The sequence below is a fragment of the Oryctolagus cuniculus genome, chromosome 6 (assembly GCF_051225735.1).
Source record: "Oryctolagus cuniculus isolate XC-2025 breed Fujian yellow rabbit chromosome 6, ASM5122573v1, whole genome shotgun sequence".
NCBI classification, from domain to species: Eukaryota; Metazoa; Chordata; class Mammalia; order Lagomorpha; family Leporidae; genus Oryctolagus; species Oryctolagus cuniculus.
In genome coordinates this window covers 85,095,434-85,105,017 of record NC_142872.1, presented here as the reverse complement: position 1 = coordinate 85,105,017, position 9,584 = coordinate 85,095,434, and the positions used below count along the sequence as shown (strand labels likewise).

At 38.7% G+C, this 9,584-nt stretch overlaps 1 pseudogene; it reads left to right on the top strand.

The window, feature by feature from the left end:
• Positions 1-259: 259 nt before the first annotated feature.
• Positions 260-9,584, top strand: part of LOC100338384 (non-histone chromosomal protein HMG-14 pseudogene) — a 108,348-nt pseudogene continuing 99,023 nt past the window's right edge.

Here is a 9,584-nt window from a genome sequence, read left to right as displayed (position 1 = left end):
ATTCTCAGTTCCACACACTTCAAAAAAATACTTCATGATTTTATCATTGTTTTGCTTTTTAATCCCAATTTAACTATGTTGTCACATGGAAGCCACTTAATTATTATGTTCCCACTCATCACATTTCTATCCCTTAACCTCACAAGTGGTAGATTAACAGACGTTTATAAACAGAATTTAGACTGGCTTCCATTGACGTTGATTATTTATTCTCCTTGTAACTCAATACTATTAATACAAAAGGAATGCTGTGTAAGACATGCAGACGTTGCTTTTCTTTGTACAGATAAGAAAGCAGGATGATCTGCACAAAAATAGCCTCCTCTCCAGAGTATCACGGTCACCGCTCACCTTATGGTATGTATGGACGTTAAAGCAGTGTCTTTTTGTGGCAGATTTTATTTTTCAGTATATTTCACACCTATTCTTCCTACAAACGGCAAAGAAATGCCGGCTTTCAGAACAGAGGAGATCTGGATCATACATAAAAGTCATTTAATATCACTTAATAATCTTTCAAAAAGCCTGTGCCTCACTTTTTAAAAATTATGTTTTCAAAGGTACATTTCCTAAACACTGAACAAACCAAAGAGTCTGGCTGTACTGTTGCTTACTACCAGTATGAAGGGAAGGGGTGGAGCCTATGATCACAGTGGAGAAAACTAAATGTTGTGAAAGGGTCCTTTCTGCCTAAACTTCACTTCCTTAGAATACATGAGAGTACATAAACGTCAGACAAAATCAGAACTAAAGGGTAAGTTATTCATTTTGGTGCAAAAGATTTTTTTAAATCCATACATTCAAAGGATCTTCAAAAAGCTCATAGAAAATGCATATTGTGATAACTATGCATGGATTCAAATTTTGGCATAAAATAAGTTTACTTTTAATTCCAGTTTTCCATAAAGTTATTTAAGTACCCTTATATTAATCCCTTGACACGACTGGATACCATATACTCCTATGAGAAGACACAGATCTAATGACTTAAACGTCTACCGGCTGAGTAGAGTGTATGCAAGATTCCAGTGGGTAATAAGACAGTGCTTTTCTATCTTCATCATTTATTTATTCACTCATTTATTCTTTTTTTAAACATTTTATTTATTTATTTGAGAGGTAAGATTACAGATCGAGGGGAAGAGACAAAGACAAAGGTCTTTCATCTGCCCCAAATGGCTGCAATGGCTGGAGCTGAACCAATCTGAAGCCAGGAGCCAGGAGCTTGTTCAAGTCTCCCACGTAGGTACAAAGGCCAAAGCACTTGGGCCATTTTCCACTGCTTTCCCAGGCCATAAGCAGAGAACTGGATCAGAAGAGCAGCCGGGACACGAACTAGTACCCATATGGGATGCCAGTGCTACAGGCCAAGGCTTAGCCTTCTGCACCACAGAGCCAGCTCCTATTTCTTTGTTCTTTTTTTTTTTTTTAATTTATTTGACAGATAGACAGTGAGACAGAGAGACAGAGAGAAAGGTCTTCCTTCCGTTGGTTCACCCCCAAAATGGCTGCTACGGCCAGACCTATGCCGATCTGAAGCCAGGAACCAGGCTCTTCCTCCTGGTCTCCCACGTGGGTGCAGGTGCCCAAGCACTTAGGCCATCCTCCACTGCCTTCCCAGGCCACAGCAGAGAACTGGACTGGAAGAGGAGCAGCTGGGACTAGAACCCAGTGCCCATATGGGATGCCGGCAGCTCAGGCGGAGGATTAGCCAAGTGAGCCATGGCATCGGCCCCTTGTTTGTTCTTTAAACAACTTTTGAGTGCCTGCCTACTCTGCCAGTATCCTTATTAGTCATGGGAACACACTGTAAATTTTATGAGATTAATTTTCTCCATATTGACTATATTAAAAGAATATGGAGATTCTGCTATGAAAAATTTAATTTCTAATTGGCAGATTTCCCCCATCTTGCTATGAGGACCCACCCTTAAGTTTAACAAGATACTTTCTTTCAAAACAGGGCCACTTGTACCCGTACCCCTATTTCCTTCCTGAAAAATGATCTTGCCAAGTGATCCCAAAAGGAAGAGCCTGCAGTTAGTCTCAAGAAGGCCTGGTCAAAACCCCCTCCTTATCCTCAGGTGAAATTGTTTAGTGCCTTGCTTTCTGAGGTATCTCCATTCAGTCTTCCACAATGGCTGTACTAGTTTACGTTCCCACCAACAGTGGATTAGAATACCTTTTTCCCCACATGCTCTCCAGCATTTACTACTTGGTGATTTCTGTCTGACAGACATTCTAACTGGGATGAGGTGAAACCTCATTGTGGTTTTTTACTTCATTTCCTTGATGGCTAGTGATTCTGAGCATTTTTCCTTTTGTGTGTGTGGGCCATTTGAATTTCCTCTTTTGAAAAATGCCTGTTCAGGTCTTTTTCTCATTTCTTAATTGTATTGTTTGTTTTGTTATTGTTGAATTTCTTGAACTCTTTATAGATTCTGGACATTAATTCTTTATCAGTTGTATAGTTTGCAAATATTTTCTCCCATTCTGTTGATTGCCTCTTCACCTTGCTGAGTGTTTCCTTTGCAGTGTAGAATCTACTTAGCTTGATGTAATCCCATTTGTCAATTTTAGCTTTGAATGCCTGTGCTTCTGGGGTCTTTTCCAAGAAGTATTTGCCTATGCCAATGTCTGACAGAATTTCCCCAATGTTATACTCAAGTACTATAATAGTATCAGATCATAGATTTAGATCCTTGATCAATGTTCAGCTTGTTTTTGTATAAGGTGTAAACAGGGGTCTTGGTTCATACTTCTGTGGGCAGAAATGGATCCAATTTTCCAAACACCATTTGTTCAAGAAGCTGTCCTTTCACCAGGGATTGATTTTAGCTCCTTTGTTAAAGATTGATTTCTGGAATTTCTATTCTGTTCATTGATCTACATCTCCATTTTAGTGCCAGTACCAGACTGTTTTGATTATAACTGAATTATGGTTATAATGGTTATAATCTGGTGGTGTGATGCCTCTGGCTTTGTTTTTGTTATTTAATATTGTTTCAACTATTTGGTGTCTCTTGTACTGTAATATTAATTTTAGCATTGTTTTTTCAACATCTAAGAAAACTGTCATGTGTATTTTCATTAGGATCAGATTGAATCTGCAAATCGTTTACCATATTATGGACATTTTGATGATATTAATTCTTCCAGTTCATGAACATGGAAGATTTTCCCATTTTTTTTGTATCTTCTTCTATTTCTTTCCTTAATGTTTTGCTGTAATTGTCATTGTAGTAATCTTTCACCACTAGGTTAAATTTATTCCAAGATTTTTAAATTTTTTGTAGTTATTAAGAATGGGATTGATACTAGAGGTTCTTTCTCAGCCAGGACATTGGCTGTGTATACAAAGGTATCGATTTTTGTGTGTTAATTTTATATCATGTCACTTTACCAAACTCTTTTATGAGTTCCAATAGTTTCTCTCTCTCTTTTTTTTTTTTTTTTTTTTTTGGACAGGCAGAGTAGACAGTGAGAGAGAGACAGAGAGAAAGCTCTTCCTTTTGCCGTTGGTTCACCCTCCAATGGCCGCCATGGCCAGTGCACCACGCTGATCCAATGGCAGGAGCCAGGTGCTTCTCCTGGTCTCCCATGGGGTGCAGGGCCCAAGCACTTGGACCATCCTCCACTGCCTTCCCTGGCCACAGCAGAGAGCTGGCCTGGAAGAAGGGCAACCGGGACAGAATCCGGTGTCCTGACCGGGACTATAACCCCGTGTGCCAGCACCGCAAGGCGGAGGATTAGCCTAGTGAGCCGCGGCATCGGCCCCAATAGTCTCTTAGTGGACAGTTTGGTTCCCCTATATATAGAATCATGTCATCTGCAAACATGGATAACTTGACTTCCTCCTTTCCAATTTGTATCCCTTTTATTTCTTTCTCTTGCCTAAAGGCTCTGCCAAACTCCTAGGGCAGCATTGAATAGCAGTGGTGAAAGCGGGCATCCTTGTCTGGTTCCAGAGCTTAGGGGAAATGCTTCCAACTTTCCCCATTCAATCTGATGCTGGTGGTGGGTTTGCTATAAATTGCCTTATGTTGAGGAATGCTCCTTCTACATTCAGTTTCCTTAAGGTTTTTGTCATTAAAGGGTGTTTTCCTTTATCAAATGCTTTCTCTTCATCTACTGAGATAAAGTTTTCATTCTTAAGTTTGCTAATATTATGTGTCACATTTATTGATTTGAATAATTTGCATACCAGGGATAAATCTCACTTGTTTTGGGTAGGTGATGGTTATGAAACAGTTGCATGGGATTAACAAATATTTTGTGGAGGATTTTTGCATCTGTGTTCATCAATGACATTGGTCTATTATTCTCTTTCTTTGTTATATCTTTTTTTTTCTCCTTTTGGAATTAAGATGATGCTAGCTTCATAGAAGGAGTTTGAGAGGATTTCCTCCTTTATGATTGTTTTTAAATAACTTAAGAAAAATTTGAATTCATTATTTTAAAGTATGGTAGAATTCAGCAATGAAATCATGATCTTCTGGGCTTTTCTTTTTTGGAAGAGTCTTTATTACTGATTCAATCTCCATCTTGGTTATTGGTCTGTTTAGGTTTTCCATGTCATGACTCAATTTTGGTAGATTATATGTATATAGGAATCTATTCATTTCTTCTGTATCTTCAAATTTGTATATATGTAGCTATTTGTAGTAATTCCTGAAGATTCTTTTTATTTCTGGTATATCCATTGTTACATTTCCTTTTCCTCTCTGATTTTATTAATTTGGGCCTTTTCTCTATTTTGAGGGGCTAGTCAGGCAAAAAGGTGTATCAATTTATTTTTTTAATTTTTTTATTTTATTTTCTTATTTATTTGACAGAGTTAGACAGTGAGAGAGACAGAGAAAGGTCTTCCTTCCGTTGGTTCTCCCCCAAAATGGCCACCATGGCTGGAGCTACACCCATCCGAAGCCAGGAGCCAGGTGCTTCCTCCTAGTCTCCCATGCAGGTGCAGGGCCCAAAACTTGGGCCATCCTCCACTGCCCTCCTGGGCCACAGCAGAGAGCAGGACTGGAAGAGGAGCAACCAGGACTAGAACCCGGTGCCCATATGGGATGCCAGCACTGCAGGTAGAGGATTAACCAAGTGAGCCATGGCGCTGGCCCCAATTCATTTTTTTTTAAAAAAGACATCTATTCATTTCACCAGTCTTTCATATTTTTGTATCAATTTGTTTATTTCTTCTATAATTCTAACTATTTCTTTCCTCCTACCAATTTTGGGTTTAATTTGTTGTTATTTTTCTAGGTCCTTGAGATGCATTGGTAACTCATTTATTTTCTGTCTTTCCAATTTCTTGATGTAAGCACCAATTACTATAAACTTCCTTCCTAACACTGCTTTTTCTGTATCCCATAAGATCTGATATGTTGTAATGTCATTTACATTTATTTCCAGGAATTTTTATATCCTTTTTGATATCTTCTACAACCCACTGTTCATTCAGAGGTGTGTTGTTCAGTTTCCATATTTTCTAGAGTTTCTTCAGTTAATAATTTCCAGATTCACTGCGCTCAGAAAAAAATGCATGATATGATTTCATTTTTTTTTAATTTGGTGAGACTCCCTTTATGGCCTAGCATATGGTCTATCCTAAGAAACTTCCATGACTGATGAGAAGAATATAAATTTTTCAAATATGGGATGAAAGTTTCTGTAGATATTAGTTAGGTAATTTTGGTTGACAGTGTAAATTAGCTCTGTTTTTTCTGTTTTGATTTTCTGTCTAGTTGATCTGCCCACTGATGAAAGTGGGGTATTGAAGTCTTCTTTACTATTGTATTGGAATCTATGTCTCTCTTTAGATTCATTAACATTTCTTTTAAACAACTAGGCACCCTGGCCTTGGGTGCATATGTATTTATTGAAGCCACATCTTCCTGTTAAATTGATCCCTTAATCATTACATAATGCCTTTATGCATCTCTTAACAGCTTTTGTGTTAAAGTCTATTTTGTCTGATATTAGGATGGTTACACCTGCTAGTTTTTGCTTTCCATTAGCATGGAATAACTTTTCCAGGCTTTCACTCCCAGCCTGTGTGTATCTTTGTTGGTGAGGTGTTTCTCATAGGCAGTAAATAGATGGATCTTGTTTTTTAATCCATTCAGCCAGTCTTTATCTTTTAATTGGAAAATTTAGGCCATTGACATTCAAGGATACTATTGATAAGTAACGAGTTGGTCTTGCCACTTTTCCATGAATATCACAATTATTTGTTTTGGATTTCCTTTGTACTTTTACCATATTTTCTTCCTTCACATTCTTTCATACTGATGACTATAATTCTGTGTTTCTGTGTATAATATAAATCATCATTTGTATGGCTGGATGAATGGTGACAAATTCTTTCAATTTCCTTTTGTTATGGAAGGACTTAATTTCACCTTTATTCATAAATGATAGCTTTAAAGAGTGCAGTATTCTGAATTTACGATTTTTTTTTTTGTTTTTAAAACTTGGACTATGTCTCTCCATTCTGTCCTTAGCCTGTAGAATTTCTAGTAAGAAATCAGCTGTGAGTCTAATTGAAGATCCTCTGAAAGTAATTTAGCATTTCTCTTATGCACATTTTAGATATTTTCTGATCATGTCTATTAGGAGTTTTATATGTCTCACATATTTGGATGTCCTTTTTTTTTCCAACTTCTGTTATTATTTCATTAAATAGGCCTTCTAATCCGTTCTGTCTTTCCCCACCTCCAGGAACTCTAAGACCTGTATGTTGTGTCATTTGATATATCCCATAAATCTCCAACACTCTTTTAACTTTTGTAATTTCATCTTTTTCTTTTCTTTTTTTTTTCTTTTTTGGTCTGATTAAGATATTTCAATAGATTTATTTTGTTGCTTGGATATTCTTTCTTCTGCTTCATCAGGTCTGTTGCACATTTTTTTTACATTTTGAATTCTTCATTTCTAATATTTCAGTTTGATTTCTCATTAAAATCTCATCTTAAGCAAAAAATTTTCCCCATGTCATGTATGGATTTCTTTGGCTCATGAATTTGCTTCTTATTGCTTCTGAGTGATCCTATATCACTCTTGAATTCCTTTTCAGGCATTTCATCAATCTCTTCATCTTCACATTCTAATACTGAAGTGTTGTTGTGTTACTTTGTTGGAATCATGTTGTCTTCCTTATTCTTGTTTCCTGATTTTCTGTTTACTTTTAGGCATTTGTGGAAATATTTGTTGATTTTTCCTCTAATGGATTTTATCTTTGAACTTTACCTCTGTGGCTTAGTGGAAGAGTGTCTGCTACTTCAGTGGATACCCAATGGTGTGTGCTGGGTGTGGCTAGGAAGCTCTGATCAGTGCTTAGAGGTGGAGCAAGTATCCAGAGTAAAACCCAAGTGGGGCATGCTATATCTCCTTTATTGTTGGCAGCAGAGAGGGTATGATCACCTCTGTTGGTATAATCACACCTCGCCTCCTCTCTTCCAAGGTGATCAATGCCAAGGGTTAGCCCAAGTGGGTACAACCCTCACCCACACTACCGCATGAACTGCACAACAGATCTGTGCAGTCCTGAGGGTGAGTACAGACCCCTATGTAATGACCCCACTCCAGCTAGTCAGGGAGATATGGGCTTCTGCTGCCAGATACACTGATTGTCAGAGACCCAGATACACCTCGCACCCTATTCTGCAGTCACAGTTTTCCCACAGTCACAGGGTGTAGATGACCCACTCTGGCCTGCTAGCCTGTCCCATACATGGAGACAGCAGAGACGTTTCCAGAGTGAGTTGCCTGTGGGTGCTCCACCTTCACAGTTAGAGCCCTGGGACCTGCAAAATGTTGAGAGGATGGGGGCACCCCACAGTCCTACATCAGCATCCATCCCCCTGTTAACCCACTCATTTAGACTAAAAGTCAGTGGGGAATATGGATTTTTCTCTTTGGTAAAACCCTGGTCACATGCACACACAAGATATGCCACAGCCTCTACTGCTGTCAAAATTGTGCCTTCTGTCTGCACATTGCCGAGTCCCCAAGTGGGGAAGATGGGGAGAAAAAAAAGCACTTTTCTTTCACTGGATTAGGCAGTTACCTTAATTAGAGCTCCAGGCAGGACTCAAAAGCAATGTAGTCCATGAGGCTCTCCCTCAGACAATATCACCAATGGCATGAATGCCACAATCTGCTTTCACCTCACTCTACAAAACTAGCATCTCCTCCAGTTCCCAGCTGCAGAGTTCATGTATGGGTTCTCTGCTAGTTGCTGAATGTCCTCACCTTCTATGCTGCTCCATGGCATACCTCCTCCTTCTGTAGTATTTCTACTGCAGGCACTGGCACTGTGGCATGGAAAGCTAAGCCTCTGCCAGGGGCACTGGCATCGCACATGGGCCCCAGTTTTTGTCCCAGCTGCTCCTCTTCTGATCCAGCTCTCTGCATATGGTCTGGGAAAGCAGTAGAAGATGGCCCAGATGTTTGGGCCCCTGGACCCATGTGGGAGACCCAAAAGAAGCTCCTGGTTCCTAGCTTTGGATCAGCTCAGCTCCAACCACTGTGGCCATTTGGGGATGCAACAAGCAAATGGAAGACCTCTCTCTCTCTTCCTCTCTCTGTCTATAACTTTACCTCTCAAATATATAGATAAAATACTTAGAAAAGAATTTCCACTGCAAACTTCTCTCCAACCCTCCCCTGAGAACATACTTCCTGAGCTTTCCTTCTGCTATTTTCTCTTCGTCTAAAGCAGCATGTCTTTTCCCTATTCATCCATCTTGGAATCATTCATTGTTAACCATTTGAGGTGGGGGTGAATGTTGTACTGTATTGGGTAAAGCCAACATCTGCAATGCTGATATCCCACATGGGCACTAGTTCATGACTTCATTGCTCCACTTCCAATCCAGATCTCTACTAATGGCCTGGAAAAAGCAGTGGACGATGGCCCAGGTGTTTAGACCACTGCCATCCACTCGGAAGACCTGAATGAAGCTCCTGGCTCCTGGCCTGGTTCCATCTTGACCATTGCGGCCATTTGGGGAGTGAACTAGCAGATGGATGATCACTCTCTCTCTGTGTCTCGCCCTCTCTCTCACTCTGACTTTCAGATAAATAGTTTTAAATCTTCTGAAAAAAATATAATTTGAGGTGGCAAAACATTGTCATTTTTCTTCCATTTTGTTTTTTATCTTTTATCTATGGGAAAAGGACTTATATCTCTCAATGTTTTCTCTTGCTGGCTGAAGTGAAATTTTTCTTGAAACGTATATATAATGAATGGGCTAAACAACTTTTGTCTTAAATACTTTGGGGACATTAAGCTTGTATTTTTTTTTAAATTCTTAATATTTACTTAGCAATATTTTTTTACCTACATGATTGTAGTTTATGGATTATATATTACAAATAGAAATATCTCTTTCTGAGTAATTTATTTATAATCTTTTTGTTTTTAATAAAGCATCTATGAATGTAGGTCACACAACAGTTTTGTGGAGAAATTACTTAGTATTTATCAAGAAAAAATATTTTGTTAAAAACTATTAGGTTTATGTTCAGAAACTAAATACTAGAAAAATAAAAATAGTGTTTTTCTAAAAATGTAGTATTTG